This window comes from Moschus berezovskii, chromosome X (assembly GCF_049115385.1).
Source record: "Moschus berezovskii isolate FMDL1 chromosome X, NW_MosBer_1.0, whole genome shotgun sequence".
Classification (NCBI taxonomy): Eukaryota; Metazoa; Chordata; class Mammalia; order Artiodactyla; family Moschidae; genus Moschus; species Moschus berezovskii.
In genome coordinates this window covers 148,908,296-148,935,874 of record NC_142488.1, presented here as the reverse complement: position 1 = coordinate 148,935,874, position 27,579 = coordinate 148,908,296, and the positions used below count along the sequence as shown (strand labels likewise).

Below are 27,579 nucleotides of genomic sequence, written 5' to 3'. Positions count from 1 at the left end.
ATTTGGAAAACTCAGCAGTGGCCACAGGACTGAAAAAGGTCAGTCTTCATTCCAATCCCAAAGAAAGGCAATGCCAAAGAATGCTCAAACTACCACACAGTTGCACTCATCTCACACGATAGGAAAGTCATGCTCATAATTCTCCAAGCCAGGCTTCAACAATACGTGAACCATGAATTTCCAGATGTTCAAGCTGGTATTAGAAAAGGCAGAGGAACCAGAGACCATCAAAAAAGCAAGAGAGTTCCAGAAAAATATCTTTTTCTGCTCTATTGACTATGCCAATGCCTTTGACTGTGTGGATCACAATAAACTGTGGAACATTCTGAAAGAGATGGGAATACCAGACCACGTGGCCTGCCTCTTGAGAAACCTGTATGCAGGTCAGGAAGCAACAGTTAGAACTGGACATGGAACAACAAACTGGTTCCAAATAGGAAAAGGAGTACGTCAAAGCTGTATATTGTCACCCTGCTCATTTAACTTATATGCAGAGTACATCATGAGGAACGCTGGGCTGGATGAAGCACAAGCTGGAATCAAGATTGCTGGGAGAAATATCAATAACCTCAGATATACAGATGACATCACCCTTATGACAGAAAGTGAAGAGGAGCTAGAAAGCCTCTTGATGAAAGTGAAAGAGGAGAGTGGAAAAAGTTGGCTTGAAGCTCAACATTCAGAAAACAAAGATCATGGCATCTGGTCCCATCACTCCATGGGAAATAGATGGGGAAACAGTGGAAACAGTGTCAGACTTTATATTTTTGGGCTCCAAAATCACTGCAGATGCTGATTGCAGCCATGAAGTTAAAAGACGCTTACTCCTTGGAAGGAAAGTTATGACCAACCTAGATAGCATATTAAAAAAGCAGAGACATTACTTTGCCAACCAAGGTCCGTCTAGTCAAGGCTATGGTTTTTCCAGTGGTCATGTATGGATGTGAGAGTTGGACTGTGAAGAAAGCTGTGTGCCAAAGAACTGATCGTTTTCAACTGTGGTGTTGAAGAAGACTCTTGAGAGTCCCTTGGACTGCAAGGAGATCCAACCAGTCCATTCTAAAGGAGATCAGTCCTGTGTGTTCATTGGAAGAACTGATGCTAAAGCTGAAACTCCAATACTTTGGCCACCTCACGCGACGAGTTGACTCACTGGAAAACACTCTGATGCTGGGAGGGATTGGGGGCAGGAGGAGAAGGGGACGACAGAGAACGAGATGGCTGGATGGCATCACCGACTCGATGGACATGAGTCTGAGAGAAGTCCGGGGGTTGGTGATGGACAGGGAGACCTGGAGTGCTGTGATTCATGGGGTTGCAAAGAGTCAGATATGACTGAGCGACTGAAATGAACTGAATGAGTTTTGGAGAGGAAGACCAGAGAGACGAAGTGCCATTCTTATCACATCATAACAAAAGTACATACTATCAACATGATTTATCACCATGATATTTACCTTAATCACCTAGCTGAAGTAGTGTTTGTCAGGTTTTCTCCTCTCTTGAGCTCAGATGCAAAAACAAGGAAGAGAAGAAATTAGTACTTGGATCATTTCCTAAATAACCAGAGCAGAAATCACTGGTAACCGTGGCTAACTTGTTACACAGGTTCAGTTCAGTTCATTTCACTTCAGTCATTCAGTAGTGTCCGACTCTTTGGGACCCCATGAATCGCAGCACGCCATGCCTCCCTGTCCATCACCAAATTCCGGAGTCTACTCAAACTCATGTGCATCAAGTCTGTGATGCCATCCACCCATCTCATCCTCTTTCGACCCCTTCTCCTCCTGCCCCCATTCCTTCCCAGCATCAGAGTCTTTTCCAGTGAGTCAATTCTTCCCATGAGGTGGTGAAAGTATTGGAGTTTCAGCTTCAGCATCAGTCCTTCAAATGAACACCCAGGATTGATTTACTTTAGGATAGACTGGTTGGAACTCCTTGCAGTAAAATGGACTCTCAAGAGTCTTCTCCAACACCACAGTTCAAAACCATCAGTTCTTCGGCACTCAGCTTTCTTCACAGTCCAATTCTCACATCCATACATGACCACTGGAAAAACCATAGCCTTGACTAGACGGACCTTGGTTGGCAAAGTAATGTCTCTGATTTTAATATGCTATCTAGGTTGGTCATAACTTTCCTTCCAAGGAGTAAATATCTTTTAATTTCGTGGTTGCAGTCACCATCTCCAGTGATTTTGGAGTGAAAAAAATAAAGCCTGATACTGTTTCCACTGTTTCCCCATCTATTTCCCATGAAGTGATGGGAAAAGATGCCATGATCTTTGTTTTCTGCATGTTGAGCTTCAAGCCAACTTTTTCACTCTACTCTTTCAATTTCATTAAGAGGATTTTTAGTTCCTCTTCACTTTCTGCCATACGGGTGGTGTCATCTGCATATCTGAGGTTATTTATTTCTCTCAGCTTCTTGATTCCAGCTTGTGCTTCTTCCAGCCCAGCGTTCCTCACGATGTACTCTGCATATAAGTTTAAAAAGCAGGGTAACAATACACAGCCTTGACGTACTCCTTTTCCTATTTGGAACCAGTCTGTTGTTCCATGTCCAGTTCTAACTGTTGGTTCCTGACCTGCATACAGGTTTCTCAAGAGGCAGGTCAGGTGGTCTGGGATTCCCATCTTTTTCCGAATTTTCCACAGTTAATTGTAATCCACCCAGTCAAAGGCATTGGCATAGTCAATAAAGCAGAAATAGATGATTTTCTGGAACTCTCTTGCTTTTTCGATGATCCAGTGGATGTTGGCAGTTTGATCTCTGGTTCCTCTGCCTTTTCTAAAACCTGCTTGAACATCTGGAAGTTCATGGTTCACGTATTGCTGAAGCCTGGTTGGAGAATTTTGAGCATTACTTTACTAGCGTGTGAGATGAGTGCAATTGTTCAGTAGTTTGAGCATTCTTTGGCATTGCCTTTCTTTGGGATTGGAATGAAGACTGACCTTTTCCAGTCCTGTGGCCACTGCTGAGTTTTCCCAAATTGCTGGCATATTCGGTGCAACACTTTGACAGCATCAACCTTCAGGAGTTGAAATAGCTCAACTGGAATTCCATTACCTCCACTAGCTTTGTTCGTAGCGATGCTTTCTAAGGCCCACTTGACTTCACATTCCAGGATGTCTGGCTCTAGGTGAATGATCACACTATCGTGATTATTTGGGTCGTGAAGCTCTTTTTTGTATAGTTCTTCTGTGTATTCTTACCGCCTCTTCTTAGTATCTTCTACTTCTGTTAGGTCCATATCATTTCTGTCCTTTATCAAGCCCATCTTTGCATGAAATGTTCCCTTGGTATCTCTAATTTTCTTGAAGAGATCTCTGGTCTTTCCCATTCTGTTGTTTTCCTCCATTTCTTTGCATTGATCGCTGAGGAATGCTTTCTTATCTCTCCTTGCTATTCTTTGGAATTCTGCATTCAAATGGGAATATCTTTCCTTTTCTCCTTTGCTTTTCCCTTCTCTTCTTTTTACAGCTTTTTGTAAGGCCTCCTCAGACAGCCATTTTGCTTTTTTGCATTTCTTTTTCTTGGGAATTGTCTTGATCCCTGTCTCCTATACAATGTCACGAACCTCCGCCCATAGTTCATCAGGCCCTCTGTCTATCAGACCTAATCCCTTAAATCTATTTCTCGTTTCCACTTTATAATCATAAGGGATTTGATTTAGGTCATATCTGAATGGTCTAGTGGTTTTCCCTACTTTTTTCAATTTACGTCTGAATTTGGCAATAAGGAGTTCGTGATCTGAGCCACAGTCAGCTCCCGGTCTTGTTTTGGCTGATTGTATAGAACTTCTCTATCTTTGGCTGCGAATAATATAATCAGTCTGGTTTCGGTGTCGACCATCTGGTGATGTCCATGTGTAGAATCTTCTCTTGTGTTGCTGGAAGAAGTTATACAGCTTACCAGCCAAGAAAAATATTCAGCCCTATTTCCTGCAGAGGAACATAAGTCTCCCAACATGGAAAACAATAAATGGGATCATGGTGTAAATAGAGAATATGTGGGGGTTTGTGTCCAACCTGGATGGACCCTGAATATCAGAGGAAGGTTTGTGGACTTTATATTACATGCTATGTCACTTCAGTCATGTCAGACTCTTTGGGACCCTATGGACTGTAATCCTCCAGGCTCCTCTCTCCATGCTAAGATATCTGACTAAGGGAAGCTTAAGACATATTGGGCAGTTTGTAAAGTGGACGGTCTGAGATGAAGAAGCTTTAAGACACGTTGGGCAGTTTGTAGAGTGGACGATCCAATATGAAGAGGACGACAGGGTACCTAGCTCAGAGCTTCCTACTTCAATAAGAGGAAGCAACTCTCAGCCTTGACAAGCCTCAGTTTATGATGTGAAAAAAATGTAAATAAATAAAGGACTTCACATAGGTTACCTGCTTTTGAGTGGAAACTCGTCATTTGGACATGATTTCAAATCCTCATTCTTATAGGAGGAAGTAACAATTCCTTCCTCTGAGCTCTCATTAAGAAACTCTCCTGTTTGGAATCATTTGTTTAGCCTGCCCCTGTGTTGTGAACTTTGAGACCAATCCCATAAACCATTAATTCTCAGAAGTCCAGGTCCAGCTCAAAGCCCCTGAGTGACCCCTGAATGTTTTGTGAATGAGTGACTCCTCATTTAAACATTCATCTAGGAATAAGAAGGTCAAGGAAGGCTGAAGATAGCATTTGTGAGCTAGACTTCAAATATAGAGGAAGTTGAGGGGGTATATTGCTGGCAAGGATGTATACTCACATTCATACTGCATTAAATAGCCCACACAACGATTTGTTGAATGTTATTAAATTTCATGTCCACTATAACATTAAGAATTAGCATGTATACCAATTTATGGATTAGGAAACTGAGGAGAAACAGTTAGTCATACAGCCTTATTCAAGCAGAATTGATGAGGCCAGCTACTTTAATTCCAAACATTGTCTCTAGGACATGGCCACCTTCAAGTTTCAGCTCATTATTTCTATTGTCTAAATATGTTTCTGCCAATAGTCTTTTCTCTTCTAAATCTCACTGCTTTGTCACCTTATTTTCCAGATGTGTTTTGTTCCCTCTGTAATTGTCCATACTTCCTCATCGATTAAAGGTCCACTAATTAATAGAAAACCCCCCGGATGACCTCCAGCTGTTCTCCCTGCCTTGCTCTCACTTTTATGCAGAAAGTTGAAGGGAAAGAACCTTAAGATATGAATTCTAGTTTTTATTCACTACCCACTTAGGTCCTTTTTTAACACACCAGTGTACACACTCTTCAATCCACCAGGTATTTCCAATAACTGTCAAAGTGTTAACTAAAGTCATGCATGTGAAAGCACTTCATAAATCCTAAGGAACTAAAGATATGCATGTTGTCTTTTACTCACATGGAAGGGAATGTCCAGGGGACCATTAAGTAAGGTATCTAGTTTGAAGGAATTGTCAGGAGCAGCAAAATTGCTGAAGACAAGTGGCTCCAAGCAGTGTCGGAAACCAGTGCCCCCTCCCAGAGAAGCACGGACCCCTGGACAGCACCCCAGACAAAATGTCAGTAAGAGAACATTTGGGGAGTTCCTCTAATTAGTTCCTCCAATCCCTGTAGAAAAGCTAATAAGTATAGCATAGGTGTGTGGCATGGACTTTGGGTAGGCGTGGCTTTACGCTGGACTGATCTGAAACATCAAGTTAACACTGGGGTCTTGGGAAAACCTTATACATTTTCTGAGGTCCTGATTGTTCATCTGTAAAGTGAAGATAGGCTACATAACTCATATAGATTTGGAAGCTTTGCATTAAATGCAAAAGTGCTGACACATACAAGTAGTTCAATAAATCCAATTGTGATAATAGGGACCATGCTTGTTAGTGTTTATGCCCAGACCTCTCCTCAATGCCTCACGTGTCATGTGTCCTTAACATGCATTTTCTGAGTAGATGTGTCAGTGAACAACTTCCAAAGTAAGAACGCTGGGAAGTTAAACCTACTAATGGGAAGTACAGGAAGCTAACAGTGAACTGGACATCTGTAGTCAGTGTGGAGCCTCAGTCTCCTGAACCAGTAGTTAAAGGGAGAAGAAACAAAGTAAGAGAAGGGACTTCCTGGTGGTAAGTGGTTAAGACTCCACGCTTCCACTACAGGAGGTGTGGGTTCTATTCCTTGTCAGGGAACTAAGATCCACAAGCCAGGCAGCATGGCAAATAAATAAATAATGTAACATTAAAACAAAAAAAATACAAAAGTAAAAGTTTTAAAAATAAATGAAAAAGTTTTAACAAACTGTATACATGCACAAGTAGGAGATCTCATACTTCCTGATAAAACAGGGACTAACTCTCCAGAGCCCACCAGCCTTGCTTAGCTTCTGTTCTCCATCTTAGAACTCAGAAGAAAAGAGACTGAAGGGAAGAGGTACAGTCTATGAGAAACAAAGGACCATGTGTACCAAGAGGTCAGAAAGCCCCAGGATAACGACTACCCGTGTGAGTGACCCCACTGGCCCACTCACAGAGAAGGGGTTATGAGGCCTTGGTCCAATAAACTCACCTCACAATTTGGTCCCCAAATCATTCTCTTCCTCTATGACTTGGGGTACAGGATCGAGGCCAAATTCCGTGAATGCTGAGGGTTTATACGACCAGCAATACCACTATACCTCCCCTCATCCCTGTTGCTCTTATCTCCAGACTGTGAGGAGTGTCAGAACTTCTTCATTGACAGCTGTGCTGCCCATGGGCCCACAACCTTTGTAAAGGACTCTGGGGTGGAAAAGGAGCATGTGAACCACTCAGCCCTCACTCTGCCCCCTGGGTTAATTATCAGACTCTCGGGCATCCCTGAGGCTGGACTTGGAGTGTGGAACGAGGTATCCAATCTACCTCTTGGCCTGCACTTTACCCCTATGAGGGCCAGATCACAGATGATGAAGAGGCCGCCAACAGTGGATACTCCTGGCTGGTAATAAATAACCCTCTTTCCCTGTCCTCTGGTCTCTAATCGCTTGTGTGTGGTGGGGGTGTACTTCATGTCTACATGCAAGGATGCGGATGGTGATGACACTGTCGGCAGTGACACAGTCAGCCCTGTGTACTGTGTGGACTGGGCCTGAACATAAGACGCCTATCTAAAGATCAGAAGAAGGTGGGAGACAGTGGTACAGGCACACAGGACTTCTATCTAAAGATCAGAGGAGAGATGGGAGACAGTGGTAAAGGCATACAAAGTGACTCCTTGCTTGTGGAGCCCTTGGTTTCAATGTACCAACAGACACAGACTTGGAATGATGATTAAGGAGCTTACCTTGTGGTACAACTGGCAACTGTTTCCATGCAGGCTGAAGAGCACCAATGACGGCAAGAGAGAAATAGTTCTTCTATTACTTTCTACCAAAAGAGAGAGAGAGAGAAGAAAGCTTGTATCTCCTTTTTGACACTCAGATCACCAAAGGGAGAAAAGGCTATGAGTATGTGGGTGGAAAGGACACATCTTTGGCCAACCAGATGAGGTGAGTGCAGTGAGTGTGCAGTTTGTAGACGTCACTCCTCCCTCAAGCTCACACCCTGTTCCTTCTCAACTCATCTCCCTCAATAGCCTTCACATCTTCTTTCCTCTGTTCCCTCCATATCATGCTCTTTCAATTCAAAAGACATCAGAAAGAAAGAAAGAAAAATATAGCACTTGCCCTCAAAATATCTCTATATGCTCAACAAAACAGAGGAGTCTAGATTCACCAGGGACAATTTGACTCACTTAACTGACACTTACCAAGCATTTTATCTCCCAGTTTAGGCAGTGAACTTCATTACTGAAGCAGATCACACAACCCTTGTCCTTTTGGAGAACATACTGAAAACAGACATTAACCAATTGTAGCAACCTGGTAGGCTGCATTCCGTGGGGTCGCTAAGGGTCAGACACGACTGAGCGACTTCACTTTCACTTTATACTTTCACACATTGGAGAAGGAAATGGCAACCCACTCCAGTGTTCTTGCCTGGAGAATCCTAGGGACGGGGGAGCCTGGTGGACTTCCGTCTATGGGGTCACACAGAGTCGGACACGACTGAAGTGACTTAGTAGCAGCAACAACAGCAGCAGCAGCAATCTTAATTTTTCTATTTTTTAATAACTTTACAACACCAGAATAACCTAACATGGGAGACCTTGAGTCCATGTGGGCAACAACCTCATCAGGCCTGATACCAATGAGAAGTGGGCCCTGAGGCCTGGGAAGGAATGGGGGCAGGGTGGCTGTGAGCATGGCCGTTCTCTGAGGGCCTCTCCTTTCTTCAAGGCAGACAGAAAGTGAGTAAACCATTCCTACTCTGTGTCTCAAGCTATGTCAGAGCACTCTCCAAGTTTCCATGGGAGGGGATAGGCAAGTGAATAGGACCCTGGATACATGTGGGGAGACTGGAGAAAAGCCTTGGGAGAGAAGGCAGGCTGGAGTGTGAGGGGTGCAGGCTAGCCTAGGAGCACCAAGTCCTGTGGAATGAAAGAGAACTTAATTTAGTGTCTAGAGGAGCTGGAGGTCACTCTTACGTACAGTCCAGGTGGACACAAGTCTGGAACTGGGCTCTGGAAAATGGCTAACTAGGTAAGGAGAGAAAAGCATTCCAGCCAGGAAGAGGACCGGAACCACGATCTGGAAATAGGAATTCACATGGCCTGGTCAAAGGTGTGAACAGAAAGTCCCGATGAGGGTTGGTTGGAGCCATGGCGGCCTCAGAGCCTGAAGACAAGGATCTGGGCATGGTCTGAGAGTGGAGGGGACTCATCACCTGTGGTTTCTTTCCCTTTCCTGGCCTCAACTCCAGGTATGTGAACTGTGCCCAGGACATCGAGGAGCAGAACCTTGTGGCCTTGCATTATCATGGGCAGATCTTCTACTGAACCTGTCAGGTGGTCAGGCCGGGCTGTGAGCTGCTGGTCAGGTACAGGGATGAGTATGGTCAGGAACTTGGCATCAATTGTGACAGCAGGGAGAAGAGCAAGCTCACAGCCTGGAGAGGTGAGTGCCACCCCTCTTCCAGCATCCCACTCATCCTGGGGAGCCTCCCTTGTCCGATTCTGAACAATCCAGTCTAAAGTCAGTCAAGTCACAATTAAAATGCCTCAGCATTTGATTCATTTCATATGACTGTTAGGAAAAAAAGTTTACATTAAAACTGTTAGTTCTAATTTTCAGAATTTCAAGCAAAAATTATGTACCATCACCTTCTGCTGAAAGGCTTAGAAGCAAAAAGTAAGTTTTCTAGCACCTACCAGCTCTCTCACCTTTACCTGTTTCTTCCCCATTTCCTCCACATTTCTCAGTGACATGCGTACAGTGACTTGCATTCAGTTACTGTTTCAGCTTGTTGTCATGTGAGTTCATACTCTGTGTCAGACAGGACTCCATGCACTGAAACAGACAGAACCACTGCCTTGGGGTGGCATGGGCTTCATACCAGACAGGGGCTGGTGCTCTGAGGAAAACCAGTGCAGGAAAAGTGTCTCAGATCAGCATGAGCAGAGGGTGGGGTGTGGCAGAGGGTGGTGGGGGAGGGTCTCTGAAGAGATAACATCTCTGGGAAAGTATTCCTGCATGGGAGCAGCGAGTGCCGCAGCCCCAGGGCCAGGAAGAGAGGCCATGCCAGTGGTCGCAGGAGGAAGCACAGAGGGAGAGAAAGGAGGCTGGACAGAACACTGAAACCTCAGCACCCATGTCCATGTGGAGGCCCCAGGGGTCTTTCTTGGTGACATAGAGCAACCATGTGGCTTTCAGCTGCAAGTGACATGTTCTCTGTGCTAAGCCGAAGCTTTAGTTCATTTTTTTTGGAAGAGACAGCAGCAGGGAGTCCCCTCAGAGGTCAGTTCATTGTCAGACATGAGGGGAGAGTGGGCTGGCAGAAGATGTAAGGGAGTGAGTGTGTGAAGAGTCTGGCTGGAGATGTATTTTTAAACAGGGCTTCCTAGTGCACGTTAAATGGACTAAGACTGAATGAAAGAAATAAATGAGGTATGAATACTGGTGAGGCTTGAGAAAGGACATGTCTTCACTTTATGATTTATGGAAAACTGAGAGAGGAGCAATTTGTGAACCAGTTGGGGAATCAGGAGCCAGACACCTAGGTGGAACCTGGGCCTCTTGGTCTCATCAAGTCTGAAACCCACTTCCTGCAGAGTGGTTTCCTTGAAAGGCTGCTCTTTGAAAAAGGAGCCTCAAATTCAGCTTTATTTACACCTACTCTAACCACCCCTGTGCTGCCTCCCATATGCAGAGAGCTCCAGGCCAGGTAGCCCTAACTTAATAGACCCTTTCCCCTCACAGGGAACCGCTCAGGAAGATTCCACCTAAGTCATCAAGAGTCTTATCTCTCAGTAGGACAAAACACCTGTGGCCACTGTGACATGGCTTTTCAGATACTTACATGCAAGGAAAGGTCCCTGCATATCCACCTCTATCAGGAGAGACACTGCCTCTGATGCTACACAAGTTCCCTCATCTGGGTGATATGTAGAAAAGGCCCTTGACACAAGTTTCCTGGATTTCTGTGGATGTAGAGAATATGAATGGAATGGAAAAGTGGACTGTAAAACACACTTGATGGGAGACAAATCATGCACTGTCAACACTAAGATGATTAGTGGGGCAGACCTTACCATGGCAAACGAGCTACCTGACTAAAAGCTTCTTCTTTCAGCAGATCCAAAGCCCAGTATCCACCCATGTGCCTCCTGCTCTTTGACCTTCTCCAATCAGAAATTCCTCAGCCAACATGCCCAACATCAATCACCCCTCTTAGATCCTCCTGAAAGTGAAGTCACTCAGTCATGTCCAACTCTCTGTGGCCCCATGGACTGTAGCCTACCAGACTTCTCCATCCATGGAATTTTCCAGGCAAGAGTACTGGAGTGGGTTGTCATTTCCTTCTCCAGATCTTCCCGACCCAGTGATTGAACCCGGGTCTCCTGCATTGTAAGCAGACGCTTTACTGTGTGAGCCACCAGATCCTCCTGAGGCCATCTGCAAAAGACCACCTACAACCAGAGGGTCCCTGCCCAGGCAATCAAAATCAGCAGCATGAATATTCTGATCTGTACAGCCCAAGTGACAAACCAGAGGGTCGAGAGGCCAAGGAAAGGCCCCATCTTTTGCTGAAAGGCCCCAAACTTTGCATAAGGTTGAAGAGGATTTGAAGGGCCTCTTCCTACTCACCCAAAGGACAAATGAGGGGCTCTGAGGTGCCTGAGAGAATGAGGGAAGAGCCCAGCACAAGTCAGAAACTAAATCCAGAGGACACAGGCCAGTTATTCATGTGGGCATGGATCTCAGGAATTATAAGAGTCAAGTATGGACAGTGTGGGCAAGGCTCCAAAAATAGATCAAGTCTCATCACACACCAGAGGACACACACAGGGGAGAAGCCCTATGTTTGTGGGGAGTGTGGGCAAAGCTTCAGTCATAAGTCCCATCTCATCAAGCACCAGAGGACACACACAAGGTATAAGTCTTATGTTTGCAGGGAGTGTGGGCAAAACTTCAGTGTGAATTAGAATCTCAACAGACACCAAAGGACAAACACAGGGGAGAAGCCCTATGTTTGCAGGGAGCGTGAGTGAGTCATGACCAATAAACTTAGCCACAGGAGGATTACTACATCCACTCCACGCCTCAGCTCTTTGGGGGCTTCAGAGCAGGTCTACGACCCATTACTCTCCCCAAGAGTATGAGTAGAGACTTCCCAGGTGGTCCAGTGGCTAAGACTCCAATGCAGAGACCCATGTTCAATACCTGATTGGGGAACTAGCTCCCACATGCTGCAACTAAGACACAGTGCAGAAAAGTAAATAAATACATAAATAAATGTTTTCAAGAAACAGTGTGATGAGCACAGAATTAAACGGTTAAATAGACCTTCCACTTTCATGACAGGAGAGAAGGTAAATAAACAGCAGATGGTTTCTTAAGTGTTCTGGAGATGTTCAAGCCAATTGCCTTCATGGTTTTTTGTACTCTTCTTCTAACAAACTTTGTCTCCAAACAAAGCTGAAGCCCAGATGACCTACTCTTTACCCCCTTATTACTGACAGCAGTGGGATCCAGTGGTAGCTGAACCCCTGGGAAGGCATAGTTTTGGAACCAACTCAGTTAGGTCACTGGACAGGCACTTCCTGGGTTCCTGGCAGAGGAATCTAGGATTTGAGACAGACTCATCAGGGATGAAAACACACTGGCTTCCTGGGAAGTGTGGCCTCTCCTCCTTATAGACCTCAGCCCTCCTTTGGCCTCTCCTGGTGGCCCTCTTGCATTGATCGCTGAGGAAGGCTTTCTTATCTCTCCTTGCTATTCTTTGGAACTCTGCATTCAAATGGTGGTTGGACGGCATCACCGACTCAATGGACATTGATTTGGGTGGACTCCAGGAGTTGGTAATGGACAGGGAAGCCTGGCGTGCTGTGGTTCATGGGGTCACAAAGAGTCAGACATGACTGAGTGACTGAACTGAACTGAACTGAACTGATGGCCCTCTGTCTTCCTCGGACTTCTGTAGCCTTAAAGGTGAAGGCCACATGCACATATGCATGTGCATGTGTGTGTGCCTCTCTCAGCCTGGGCCATCTGGTCTCTGTCACTATGTCTTTGCCACTCCCTCAGGGTCATCATAGTATCTGAACTCCAGATGCCCTCAGCAGCTTTGTGACCTGGGGCAAGATGCTTAACCTCTCTGTGTCTATTTTCATCCGTGATACAATAGGATCACCAGCATTTTGGTCTGTTGTATAAGCACAGGCAGAAGAGGCTGGCTGAGAATGCAAGCCTCGCCTTTGCTGTTCTTTGGGCTTTTTTCTTTAATCCTTTTTTTAATGTTTTAACTGAAGGATAATTGCTTTACAGAATTTTGTTTTCTGCAGACCCTTCAGCCCCCACATCTTCCAGGTCTTCAGAGCTAGACGATGAAGGGCACTTGGCTGCCTTGATGAGGACATGTGAGGTCAGGGATGCTAAGGAAGGCGACCGCCCTTCCCACCACTGCCATTCCTGCCAAGTCTGGCAACCCAGAGCCCCTAAACACAGACAGGCAGTGTCAACAGTGGTCCAACCTGCCGACAACGGAGACTGAAGCTACGTGTGCAGGAAATCCCAATCCAGACCCCATCCCACCCCCTACACAGAGGCTCCTCAAAGTCCACACAGTGGCTTCTCTAATGCACAGGCCTTCTACCTGTGCCCACGTGCTTTGGCCAATGCTGTCGTGACTTTGAAGTTCTTTTATTTATTTATTTATTTTTAATTGGAGGCTAATTACATTACAATATTATATTGGTTGGTTTTGCCATACATTGACATGAATCTGCCCCGGGTATACATGTGTTCCCCTTCTTGAACCACCCTCCCACCTCCCTCCTCCCACCTCCCTCCTCCCCTTATCCTCCCTCTGAGTCATCCCTGTGCACCAGCCCCCAGCATACAGTATCATGCGTCAAACCTGGACTGGTGATTCTTTCCACATATGAGAATATACATGTTTCAATGCCATCCTCCCAAATCATCCCACTCTCACCTCTCCCACAGAGTCCAAAAGACTGTTCTATACACCTGTGTCTCTTTTGCTGTCTCGTATACAGGGTTATCATTACCATCTTTCTAAATTCCATATATATGCGTTTGTATACTGTATTGGTGTTTTTCTTACTGGCTTACTTCACTCTGTATAATAGGCTCCAGTTTCATCCACCTCATTAGAATTGATTCAAATGTATTCTTTTTCATTGCTGAGTAATACTCCATTGTGAATATGTACCACAGCTTTCTTATCCATTCGTCTGCAGATGGAAATTTAGGTTGCTTCCATGTCCTGGCTATTCTAAACAGTGCTGCGATGAACACTGGAGTACATGTGGCTCTTTCAATTCTTGTTTCCTCTGTTTGTATGCCCCAGAGTGCTATTGCTGGATCGTATGGCAGTTCTATTTCCAGTTCTTTAAGGAATCTCCACACTGTTCTCCATAGTGACTGTACTACTTTGCATTCCCACCAACAGTGTAAGAGGGTCCCCTTTTCTCCACACCTTCTCCAGCATTTATTGCTTGTGGACTTTCGGATAGCAGCCATTCTGACTGGTATGAAATGGTACTTCATTGTGATTTTGATTTGCATTTCTCTGATTATGAGGGATGTTGAGCATTTTTTCATGTGTTTGTTAGCCATCTGCATGTCTACTTTGAAGAAATGTCTGTTTAGTTCTTTGGCCCATGTTTTGATTGGGTCGTTTATTTTTCTGGGATTGAGCTGCAGGACCTCCTTGTATATTTTGGAGATTAATTCTTTGTCAGTTGTTTCATTTGTTATTATTTTCTCCCATTCTGAAGGCTGTCTTTTGACCTTATTTATAGTTTTCTTTGCTGTGCAGGAGCTTTTAATTTTAATTAGGTCCCATTTGTTTATTTTTGCTTTTATTTCCAATACTCTGGGCAGTGGGTCATGGAGGATCCTGCTGTGATTTGTGTCGGAGAGTGTTTTGCCTATGTTCTCCTCTAGGAGTTTTATAGGTTCTGGTCTTATATTTAGATCTTTAATCCATTTTTAGTTTATTTTTGTGTATGGTGTTAGGGAGTGTTCTAGTTTCATTCTTTTACAAGTGGTTGACCAGTTTTCCCAGCACCACTTGTTAAAGAGACTGTCTATTCTCCATTGAATATTCTTGCTTCCTTTGTCAAAGATAAGGTGTCCATATGTGCATGGATTTATCTCTGGGCTTTCTATTTTGTTCCATTGATCTATATTTCTGTCTTTATGCCAGTACCATACTGTCTTGATGACTGTGGCTTTGTAGTAGAGCCTGAAGTTTGGCAGGTTGATTCCCCCAGTTCCATTCTTCCTCCTCAAGATTGCTTTGGCTATTCGAAGTTTTTTGTATTTCCATACAAATTGTGAGATTATTTGTTCTAGCTCTGTGAAAAATACCATTGGTAGCTTGATAGGGATTGCATTGAATGTATAATTTATTTTGGGTAGTATACTCATTTTCACTACATTTATTCTTCCAGTCCACGAACATGGTATATTTCTCCATCTATTAGTGTCCTCTTTGATTTCTTTCACCAGTGTTTGATAGTTTTCTATATATGTCTTTTGTTTCTTTAGGTAGATATATCCCTAAGTGTTTTATTCTTTTCATTGCAACAGTGAATGGAATAGTTTCCTTAATTTCTCTATTTTCTCATTATTATTGTATAGGAATGCAAGGGATTTCTGTGTGTTGATTTTATATCCTGAAACTTTACTGTATTCATTGATTAGCTCTAGTAGTTTTCTGGTAGAGTCTTTAGGATTTTCTGTGTAGAGGATCATGTCATAGGCGAAGAGAGAGAGTTTTACTTCTTTTTTTCCAATTTGGATTCCTTTTATGTCTTTTTCTTGTCTGATTGCTGTAGCCAAAACTTCCAGAACTATGTTGAATAGTAGTGGTGAGAGTGGGGACCCTTGTCTTGTTCCTGACTTTAGGGGAAATGCTTTCAATTTTTCACCATTGAGGATAATGTTTGCTGTGGGTTTGTCATATATAGCTTTTATTATGTTGAGATATGTTCCTTCTATTCTCACCTACTGGAGGGTCTTTATCATAAATAGATGTTGAATTTTGTCAAAGGCTTTCTCTGCATCTGAAGTTCTTAACTATGGAATAGTTCATCCTTACACTTCCCTTTAACAAGTGAAGTCTGATGGACCATGTCGTGTGCTGTGAGGAGAGTAGATGCACACACAACACAGGTCCCAAGGTTGACCAGGCTGCAATGGTCAAAATGTGGACACAAAGCCATCCACCCTGCCCCCAGTGAGTGAAGGTGTTGACCGCACCAGGAAGCCACCATTGCTTATACCCAGAACTGAGTTCCAACACAGAGTGGAGGCAATGACATTCTTAAGAGTCAACCACACCCTCCTCTCTGTGAATGACATCTGCTCTGTCCTTATTCTTTCAGAATGGGTTCAGGAGGCAAAAGTCCACCCAGTCACCAGAAGACACTAAGGGGAGAGTGGGCCATGGGGCGGGGGTGGGGGAAGATGCTAACTCCAGCACTGGGGGAAAAGACCCTCAGTTCCCTCCCTGTCCAGGCTTGTGAAGTGTCTCTACATGACCCGTGTCAGTAATAACCACCCAATATTATTTTCTCATTTCTTTCATGCTTCCGTAAAGGAACACATTTCTGGCTTGGTTTCCCTACAGGAAGGGAAGCCACGTAAACTCCTCATCTTTCGTGTTTTTAGGAGGGAGAGTTAGAGGTGGTGCAGGCAGAGGGCCTTCAACTGAAATATGGTGGGGACCCAGAAACTTGCAGGGGTTTTTCACCTGCACCTCCCACCAGAGCTGGGCATGGAATCCCCTGGAAGCCTGAGCATTTCAAAGCTTCTCCTTCCCCTCCTCTCCCCTCCCCTCAAAGAGCTGACTCCTGGGCCAGACCACAACATCCCCACATAACCCCTCACCCACAGCCCTTCACAGGCCCTGCCTCACAGAAGTGAGACAACCTGGATGGCGGCAGGGATGGTGTGTGACCCCAGATCTTGGGGTCTCAGCTGACCTTGAGCAACGGGGCTGGTGCTTTACACACCCTCCCAGCCCTGGGGAGCTGCCAGAAGCCACGAGCCATGATCTGAAGCAGAGTTGAGGGTGGGAGGGTGTGTTGATGTGAGCTATCTGAGGTCCCATCCTGTCCCCATGACAGCGGCCAGGCCTCAACTTGACACCGTAACTTCCCTGCACAGGCACACAGGGCAGCAGAAGCCACAGTGACAGGACAGCTAGCTGCCCCAAAGTCACACTCCACTATGACTGCAGAGGCCCCACAGCTTTACCAGCCCCACCTGCGAACTGCTCTGCTTGGCTGCCAGGGCTCGGGGACCCTGTGTGAGTAGGTGAGGGCAGAGCACTAGAGGACAAGCCTATCCTCAGCCACCTGATCGACCCTGGTCGCCAGACCCATGAGCCCAACCAGTATCTGAAGCCTTTGGGAGAATGACACCACAGACACTGACCTCAGAGTTCAGACTCTTGATAATTTACTAAACAGGTTGTGTTTAGTCTTTTTTTTTTTTTTTGAGGGGAGGGGTTAGCAAAGCATATTTATTTATTTATTTTTATTTTATTTTTAAATTTATTTATTTTCATCAAAGGCTAATCACTTTACATTACTGTATTGGTTTTGCCAGACATTGACATGAATCTGCCCCGGGTGTTTTTTTAAAAGAGGTTGGCAGGAAGGGGGGAGAGGAATGGTTAAATGGTTTCTTGGTGGTGCAGTGGTTAAAAATCTACCTGCCAATGCAGGAGACATGGGTTCAATCCTTAATTTGGGAAGATCCCACATGCTGTGGAGCAACTAAGTCTGTGCACAACTACTGTAGCCCAAGTGTCTAGAGCCCATGCTTCCCAACAAGAGAAGCTACCACAGTGAGAAGTTCAAGCACAGAAACTAGAGAGTAGCCCCCACTCCCTACAACCAGAGAAAAGACTACACAGAAACGAAGACCCAGCACAGCCAAAAGTAAATAACTTTTTTAAAAAGTAGGATGCTGCAGCATTCCCTGCTGGTCCAGAGGCTAAGACTCTGAGCTCCCAGCACAGGGGAGCCGGGTTCAATCCCTGGTCAGTGCCCTGGATCCCACATACCGCAACTGAAGACCCTGCATGCCACAACTAAGACGCAGCACAGCCAATTAAAGTAATATTTAAAAGTAGGAGGCTGTTCCGGAGAAGGCGATGGCACCCCACTCCAGTACTCTTGCCTGGAGAATCCCATGGGCAGAGGAGCCTGGTAGGCTGCAGTCCATGGGGTCGCGAAGAGTCAGACACAACTGAGCGACTTCACTTTCACTTTTCACTTTCATGCATTGGAGAAGGAAATGGCAACCCACTCCACTGTTCTTGCCTGGAGAATCCCAGGGACAGGGAGCCTGGTGGGCTGCCGTCTAAGGGGTCGCACAGAGTCAGACATGACTGAAGTGACTTAGCAGTAGCAGCAGGAGGCTGTTCATCTCTCACCAGGAGAAAACTCCTGTAACATTTTAGGAAAAAAAAAAAAAAACCTTAAAGATCTAATTTTGCAAGTTCTCATGGTTGATAGCAAAAATTTTCTCATAATATGCAGTTGTTTAAAAAAAAGAAATTTAGAAAATACAGAAACTAAAACCTACCATAAATGTGTTCAGTTCAGTTCAGTCACTCAGTCGTGACCAACTCTTTGAGACCCCATGAATCACAGCACGCCAGGCCTCCTGTCCATCACCAACTCCCGGAGATCACTCAAACTCATGTCCATCGAGTCAGTGATGCCATCCAACCATCTCATTCTCTGTCGTCCCCTTCTCCTCCCACCCCCAATCCCTCCCAGCATCAGAGTCTTTTCCAGTGAGTCAACTCTTCTCATGAGGTGGCCAAAGTATTGGAGTTTCAGCTTTAGCATCAGTCCTTCCAATGAACACCCAGGATTGATCTCCTTTAGAATGGACTGGTTTGATCTCCTTGCAGTCCAAGGGACTCTCAAGAGTCTTCTCCAGCACCACAGTTCAAAACCATCAATTCTTTGGCATATAGCTTTCTTCACAGTCCAACTTTCACGGGAACACCAATTACTGCAGCATCTGGCCACCACACACAGGAACGCACATGCATGTTTTTCGTCTACAAAAGCTTTCAGCCTCCACCCACCTTCCCACTGGCCTCTGTTTGGCTCACCAAGAAGACTGCACTTTCGCGTCGTGACCAGGAGGCTTCTGTTGAACTCACAGGGAGGTGGAAGAGCAGGTCTCTGAGGTTGGCGGCACTGTCTGGCCTGCAATGAGGAGAGAAGTGTGAGTTCTCCCACTCTGGTTCAGTAACTTCAGGGGGCCTCGGGGGAGCCACCCGGGAAGAAGCCTCTCTAACACCTTCCCTGCTGTTTCCAGTTACAACAGGTCCCATGTTTTGGGGTTTGGCTGTGGGTTAACAAATCCTCTCTTGTTGGACATGAAAAGTCCACAGAGAACCTGTCAGATCTTGGCCTCACTTGGTCCTCTTCTTGGACACGAAAAGCGTTTCCAGAGAGAATCTTCCTATATCTTGGCCTAAGTTGATTCTATTGTTGAACAAGAAATGTTTCCACAGAGAATCTGTCCAGATCTTGGCCTCAGTTGCTTCCATTGTTGGACACGAAAAGTGTTTCCACAGATAATCTGCCTGGATCTTGGCCTCAGTTGGTTCTCCTGTTGGACATGAAAAGTGTTTCCTCAGAGAATCTGTCTGAATCTTGGCCTCGGTTGGTAAAGATTTAACAGGTAGTATGTTCAGGGCTCAGGAAAGTTTGTTCTCAAGCTTTCCTTAAGGCAATAGCACCTCCTTACCTCCACCCCTTCCATGGTCATGGAGCCTTCTCTCCCAGAGGAAGGTTTTTGGCAACATCAACCACAAAGTCACAAATTAAAGAGGAGAAAGGTCATGGCATGTGGGGATGGGTGTTCTTGGAGGTGCAGAGGGCCCTTGGACACTCCATGCTGGACCCATGCCCCACCTGCTTCTCCTCCTTCTTGCTGGGCATGCAGCTATCTACTCCTTAGTACCTGCCAAAGAGGGGCTCCCAAGACACCTCAAGCTGGGCTTGAAAATGGGCGAGCTGGATGCCAGGGAACCTGAGACCCTGCAGCAGGTCTGTGCACTATGGACAAGGGCCAGCTTCACTGAATGGTTAGGCCTTGTCTATTCAGGACATTCTGTCTGAACTCCAGGAAGCAGTGCTGCTGCCCCCAGTGCCCACCTGGGTCTCAAGAGGTTGAAGAGAGACTGGGTTGTCCTTTCCACCTCCTGTCCAAAGAATGACAAAGGCCAGTTCCCAAAAGTTAGAGCAGGGTGGGCAGAGTGAGTGCTTGGGTCTCACAGGGTCCCTGTGAAGAGGGGTTTATTCCCGACTGGATCCTTCTTGGCTGGTTTACTTTCTGTGTTGTTTTCACATCAAATCTCACAAAGACAAGGCAGTTCAGGTGCCCATGACAACACTTGACCAGGTGCCTACAACCCTCCTTATTTATTATGGGCAGGGAAACAGGGTGGCTGGTGTGACACTCCCCTAGACCACAGAAGAAACCCTAGGTTGTGTCTCTTCTACCACCTGAGACCCAGGTGGGCACTGGGGGCAGAGCACCTCCACCTGGGGTCCAGAGAGCGTATCTTGAATATACAGGGCCAAACAGTCCAGTGTGGCTTCAGGAGGTATGGGCAAGAGGGGCACTAACTCCTTTAGAAATATTTCAGACCACCACTGAATTCTTTTGGTTTTTGGTTTCAGATCTTTTTGATATGGTCTATTTTCAGAGTCTTTATTGAATTTGTTACAATATTGCTTCCATTTTATGTTTTGGTTTTTTGACTGCAAGGCATGTGGGATTGTTATCAAGTACAAGCTCACTCTGCTTGGCTCACAACAGGCCAATAAATCAGAGGCAAGGTGCTGAAGTAAGGAATACGACTTTACTTGGAAAGCTGGAAGACCGAGAAGATAGCAAACTAATATCTCTAAGAAACCATCTTGTCAGGGTCTGGATGCCAGTGTCTTTTATAGAACACAGAGCTGGGGAGGTGAGGAAATAAAGTACAAGGGCCATCAATTTGGCAAATATCTCCTGGAATGGCCAGTCTCGGGAGGAGATGTGTTACTTTCTCCCTTCGTCTAGCCATCCACAGTTGGACAGGTCCTGAAAAAAGGTGGGTTTCCTGAGACAGGCCATTATGTATGGGCAGTATCCCTGTAGTAAACAAACCAACAGGAAACAAAGGTTAAAGTAAGACATTCACCATGGAATCAGATTTTGTTCTTCCCTGTAACAATTCCCCAATGTCAGTGTCCTTTCCACAATCTTATGGAAAAAAGGGTGATGACTGTTCTAATTGCTCCATGACTTGCATCTTTTGGGGAGTGTCCACCACTGGTGCCAGTGTTCTGAATGTTGAGATTTGTATTCTTTTGTTATTCATTGAAAGTCTCTACTTCATCTGTGTAGACATAAAAATATTTATAAACTAGGTGTTGACAGTTATGTTTTATTCAGTAAGAATCTTTTAAGATTTCAAACCCAAGAGGCTGCATCTAAAGTTAAGGAATTTAACACTTTTCTATGTATGGGAAAATGCACCAGCCATCTCCCTGAAATCATTCCCCTTGATACACACTTTACCGCCTGGTACCAGTATCCTGTCTTCTCCTTCCCGAGTTTCCTCAGGGATCACTGTGGGGAGTGGCTGCAGTCTAATGGCTTCTAGAGAGTAGGAGGGGGATCCTGGTTCCCCACTGAGATCATCTCAGCAGAGACAGCAAGCATGTCCTGTGACTCCAGACAATCTTCCAACGTTCAGACTTCAGCGTTCATCCTGGAGGATCCACAGCCCTCAGCTCAGCCACCATGCTCTGCACTTAGTTGCTATGCAGCCCTGAAACCTACACTTCAGGAGGCCCTCCAAATGTGGCATCCTGTCCAGCAAACTCTTGGTCACATCCTCTAAGCCCAACCAAGGCCCAGCTTTGCTGAGAGGGTCTCAATGGGGACCCAGGTTCCCCTTCCTGCTCTCTCACATTCCATACCTGAGTGTGGAGAAGGCAGGGGCTGGGGGAAGAGTGCTTCCAAGCAAGTAGGGCAGAAGTTTTCCCACCATCCCTTGTGGTCCATCCCTGGGAGTACAGTCTAATGTCACTTTTAGCAGCAGAGGACATGTGTCTCCAGGTCAGGCACTCTCTAGGGAATGGGAGCTGTGAGCACTAACACAAGAAACCCCGAGTGACCTACTTAGGCTGGAAGACTAGTTCCTGGGATGTGAGCTGAAGTCTGAAAGTAGCTTCTCATTGAGATTAGCCTTCTCCAGACCTAGATTGAGGGCAACAAGACTGCAATAAGTGACCCCACCTAGGGCAGTCACACAGTGCCTCTCAACAACCCCGTGGAGACTGAGCAGCTGAGTGTCCACAAGGCCACATTCACCCAGCAGGTGGCCAAGTGGATCGAAGGCACTGAGTCTCCACTCCCGGGAGTTCAAGTCCAGGAGAGCAGGTGACAGACACTCCCCAGCTCAGCCAGACAGTAGCCAGGGGCTTCCCTACTGTCCAGAAGTTTTGCCTGAGTCTAAAGACTTAGGTCAGGAAGCAACAGTTAGAACTGGACATGGAACAACAGACTGGTTCCAAATAGGAAAAGGAGTACGTCAAGGTTGTATATCATCACCCTGCTTATTTAACTTATATGCAGAGTACATCATGAGGAACGCTGGGCTGGAAGAAGCACAAGCTGGAATCAAGATTGCTGGGAGAAATATCAATCACCTCAGATATGCAGATGACACCACCCTTATGGCAGCAAGTGAAGAGGAGCTAAAATTTTAAGCCTCTTGATGAAAGTGAAAGAGGAGAGTGAAAAGGTTGACCTGAAGCTCAACATTCAGAAAACAAAGATCATGGCATCTGGTCCCATCACTTCATGGGAAATAGATGGGGAAACAGTGGAAACAGAGTCAGACTTTATTTTTGGGGGCTGCAAAATCACTGAGGATGTTGATTGCAGCCATGAAATTAAAAGACTCTTACTCCTTGGAAGGAAAGTTATGACCAACCTGGATAGTGTATTAAAAAGCAGAGACATTATTTTGCCAACCAAGGTCCATCTAGTCAAGGCTATGGTTTTACCCGTGGTCATGTATGGATGTGAGAGTTGGACTGTGAAGAAAGCTGAGCGCCGAAGAATTGATGCTTTTGAACTGTGAGAGTCCCTTGGACTGCAAGGAGATCCAACCAGTCCATTCTAAAGGAGATCAATCCTGGATGTTCATTGGAAGGACTGATGCTAAAGCTGAAACTCCAATACTTTGGCCACCTCATGCAAAGAGTTGACTCACTGGAAAAGACTCTGATGCCGGGAGGGATTGGGGGCAGAAGGAGAAGGGGACGACAGAGAATGAGATGGCTGGATGGCATCACCGACTCGATGGATATGAGTTTGAGTGATCTCCGGGAGTTGGTGATGGACAGGGAGGCCTGGCGTGCTGTGATTCATGGGGTCACAAAGAGTTGGTCACGACTGAGTGAGCGACTGAACTGAACTGAACTGAAAGACTTCACAGGGGCTGTCCAACCACTTCATGTGTGCGACCTCAGGTAACGTCCCTGATTCATGGCTGGAGAGGCTGAAGACATGGTGTACTCAGAGTTCCTGGTCCCCTCAGGCAATTGTCACTCAAGCTCACTGCCCCTGACTTCCTGGGGACCACCCTCTCCACCATGTCTGCCGCCATATATTCCATTCCGCCTTCTGAGAAAAGCTGAGATCTGGGTAACAGTGCTTGCAGGACCCATGCAAGCAGGATCTCTGTTCCTCCACTGTTTTTCACAGGGCATGTTTCACAAGGTGGTGGTAAGACTTTCAAGAGCAGAGCACATTACATCCTGAGAGCCTGGCCTGACTCATGAAGAAAGCTCAGAGGGACCCCTTGTCCTCAACGCATTCAAGACAAAGTGCTGGGAGCTGAGAGGGAAGCGTGAGCAAGGGCCGAGCTCCAGAAGAACTCAAGGGCTGGGCCCCAGCCCTCGTCCTTCTCTGGGATTCAGCCCTCCTGACAATCAGATATAGGTTATGGAAGTTCTCTCAAGAGCCACACACCCCCAGTGCATGGCCCTAATTTTGTGCAAGGACATATGTGGGTTCTCAGAGCACCAGGCAGGGCATGATGGGCAGGGAAGGGAGGGGAATTTGGTCACCAGAAAGCTAGGGCCCATGACAGTACTGCCTTAACCTGGGGTTCCAAGACCCAGGGCTCATGTCTGAGTCACACTTGTTGGGTGTCTGCTCTCTGCAGGCGACACTGTATCTGTGTCCCCACAAGCTAAGCTCTGACAGAGCTATAGGCTAGGCTGGGGAGTTGGGGACACTCGGTGAAGGACAGAGACTGTACCAGGGTCAGTGCACTGTGTGCGAAGTCTCTGGAGTGGTTGACAAAGGCCAGAGCTCAAACTGCCCCTGCTTGGAGGACATGGACATTCACCTGAGGGAGAAGAGAGGACTCCACCCCCCCCCAAAACTGCCCCAGAGGCCAGGTTAGCAGCATGCTGCCAGAACAAGGTTCACCCAGGACACCAGGCAGGATGTGCACTGGGCAGCAGCAGCAGAGACTCCAGGCCACACGCAGGCCCAGTGACCCTGGGCAGGCATAGATGGCCTCAGACTGCTCAGCACCCTGACATCAAGACCAGTTGGGCCCTAGGTGAGAGAGGGGTGGGGGCTTCCTGCACCTTTCAGACCTGGGCCAGCTCATACTGCAGTTCGTTGATGGTGCTGTTCTTCAATTCCATAATGTCCGAGGAGAGGAAGATGTCAGGGAAGCGCAGCTTCGCTCCACTGTGGGGACATCCACACAGGAATGACTGCCATGGGAAGGCTTCAGAGCGAGACCCAGGTGTGTGCCCACCTCCAGACCCCAAGGGGTCCAGCTGCCTCAGGTCACCCAACTAGCTAGGACCCCAGAGCCAGGCCTGGCCACACCAGAGAACCCTGTCCACATCACTCACTCTTTCTGTGACATCTCTCAGGTCAGGGGGCAGAGGAACAAGGCCAAGCACAGGGTAGGGTCTCTGCCAGGAGTGGTCAGGCCTTCTGGTTCCTGGGCACTGAGGCCTCATCTGTCCCTTCCCAGCAGTGCCCAGTGACTGGGACAATCCACCCAAAAGAATGCTACAGCCCGCCATGGAGGCACAAGGGAATAGACGCTTAGCCTACACCCAGAATTGCCTCCCGGAAAAGCCTTCCCAGCACCCACCACACAAGCCACTGCAGGTCTGACTCTCCTGCCGTGGCCTCTTCCAGCTCATCTTAGTTACCAAGCGAGTGACAGCCATGGCCTTGGCTAAGACACCAAGCTGCAGCAGGCAGTGGACTCGGGCTAGGATGGCTGGAAGGCCAGGGAGTCGCTGGGGAGACCTTGAAGACACTGGAGCTAGGAGACCACGGTGCACATGGGCCTGAGTGCTCTGGCCAGGAAACCACGACTGCTCCCCGGTCCCCGAGGCTGACTGAAGGTCTGCACTGGAGGGACAAAGTCCCAATCGCAGCCTTCAAGGCCTACCTCCAGCTTGTGGGACATGAGGGTCAGGGCCGAGGGGTCCAGGTTGGAGGCCACCAGCACCTCACTGAACTGCACTGCCTCCTTCTAAAGGGTGGTGGCCTGTGCCTATACCTTGAGCTCTAGGATGAGGTTCCTGAGGCCTGCCTCCTGCTGATCCTCCAGGATACCCATGGTGAACTTCCAGGGACCCTTTCTTCCTTCCTTCTACATAAACACAGAAATCAGTATCTCTAACCCAGAAATGTGTAACTCTAGGAGAGCATCCACACAAATAATCTTTCACTGTATACACAAAACCTGAATCTCACATGCATAATCCACAAGGACCTGATACTCAGCCATCTGCTTGACTTTTAGGGCAAAAAATTCTAACAAAGGATATAGACCCCCCATAGATTCATTATACCTGAATAAAACGGCTGTATGCTGACAACAGTCACAGAGTTGTAAATTGACTATACTGCAACATAGCACAGACATGATATCAAAGAGAAGGAAAAAAAACCAGTGCTTACTTTATTCCGCCCCCCACCCCGGCCTCCCTGACTGGGGCTGCTATCCCACCCCTGGAGCCTAACCAGGCTTTGGTCCCACTGCTCGACTGGGGTGGGTTCGAGAGAGCCTGACATGGAGACCAACATTGAACTCTTTAAACATTTACTGTTTGTTTTGTTCTGGCTTGGACCAGACTCCCCAGCTGGATCCAGGCCTCCAGGGACTTGGGAACAAATACAACTAAGACTCCATGTGCCCTGGTGCTGGACATTCCAGCTCAAGCCTCCTTCCCAGCAAAACGTCACCCCTAATTTTTGTGAAAATGGAAAATACCTTCCATGAAGTTGTGATGCTGTGTTTTGGAAATATAACTTAAATTTCTCGGATAAATGTGCTGATTATAGAACACATTTAATTTAGCTTTCTATGAAACACCAGTGACAAAAATACCTTACATTTGTTTCACACTTTAGTTTATATCAGGCTTCCATTTGTAGTCTTTTCAGTGTTGGTTCCTAATAACCAATTTCATAGGCTTTTCAAGAAATCCTCTGGGATCCTTCTTGAGCAACTCTGGTCTGGCCTCTGGCCCAGGGACCTATATAGGTTCCTCAGCTCTTTGGAGCCAGATTAACCTCAGCCTCTTAGTCCTGCTTTCCAGAGTTGTAATGAGTCGTTAAGAGCACTCCACCCCTCCCACACACTCACAAGACAGCTATGTCTAGAGCCCAGCAAGTACCACAGTCTAGACCCCAGCACTTGTGACAAAAGTGGGGCAGGGCAGACAGATGGCAGGGAGAAGGGGTGCTTGGTAGTGTCCACAGCCAGGCCTGGGAGCTGTGGTTCCTGCCCAAACATCACGTAAACCAGAAGCTTTCTGACCCTCATCCACTCCTGTCAGGCCTTCCCATCCCTGTGTCTTCAGAGGTCTCTGCCCACATGCTGTTTCCCAAAATCTTGCTTTTTTTGGGGGGGGGTTGCTGGGAATCCCATGGATAGAGGAGTCTGGTGGGCCACAGTCAATAGGTTCGCAAAGAGGCTGACATGACTTAGCCACTACTCAACAACAATGAGTAGATGAGAATGTGAAGGAAGGTTTAAAAAGAGAGAGAGAGAATACAAAGCAATGAAATCCTGTCACTGTCTTTAGAAGGTAAATGAGGACCTGCCATCACCGTAGAAACTTTCAGAGGAACACACAGTTGGAAACTGTACTGTGTTCCTACATCCTACCATACACATTCCTGCTATAATCTGACAGCAAAACTTGTGAAATAACAACAATAATCTTCATGATAATCTCTGCTACTCATGACTATACTCTTCATCTTCAACATGTATTTGTTGAATATTTAATCGGGGTGAGGCATTCTCTAGTGGCTTCCCTGGGGGCTCAGACAGTAAAGAATCTGCCTGAAATGAAAGGGACCTGGCTTTGATCCCTTGGTGGAGAAGATCCCTTGGAGAAGGAAATGGCTGAAGGCTAATACCTCCAGGACTTTGGATCACTAGAGAGAACTCCTGGCTCCAAAGAACATTAATAGGCAAGTGCCCACCCAAAAGCCTCCATCTCAACACTAAGACTAAGCCACACCCGAAAGCCAGCAAGCTGTAGTGCCAAACACCCCTCGCCTATCCTTCAGCCAAATAGGGGCACAACCTTGCACAATGCCAGACAGGCTGCCCAAAGCCATACTGAACCCACAGACACCCAAAACCACACTACTGGACCCAGTCACTGCCCTTCAGAATGACAAGATCTAGCTCTACCCACCAGAACATAAATACAGATCCCCCCAACCAGAAAACCTTCATAAACCATTGGTCCAACTCCACTCAGGGGAGGTAGACTCCATAGTTAAGAGGAACTAGAACCTTTCAACCTGCAAAAAAGAGAACCCAAACACAGAAAATTAAACAAAATGAAATGACAAAGAAACATCCAGCAGATGAAGGAACATGGTTAAAAC

At 46.5% G+C, this 27,579-nt stretch overlaps 1 pseudogene; it reads left to right on the top strand.

Moving 5' to 3' along the window:
• Positions 1-5,398: 5,398 nt before the first annotated feature.
• On the top strand, positions 5,399-23,905 carry LOC129564096 (histone-lysine N-methyltransferase PRDM9-like; annotated as a pseudogene).
• Positions 23,906-27,579: the final 3,674 nt, after the last annotated feature.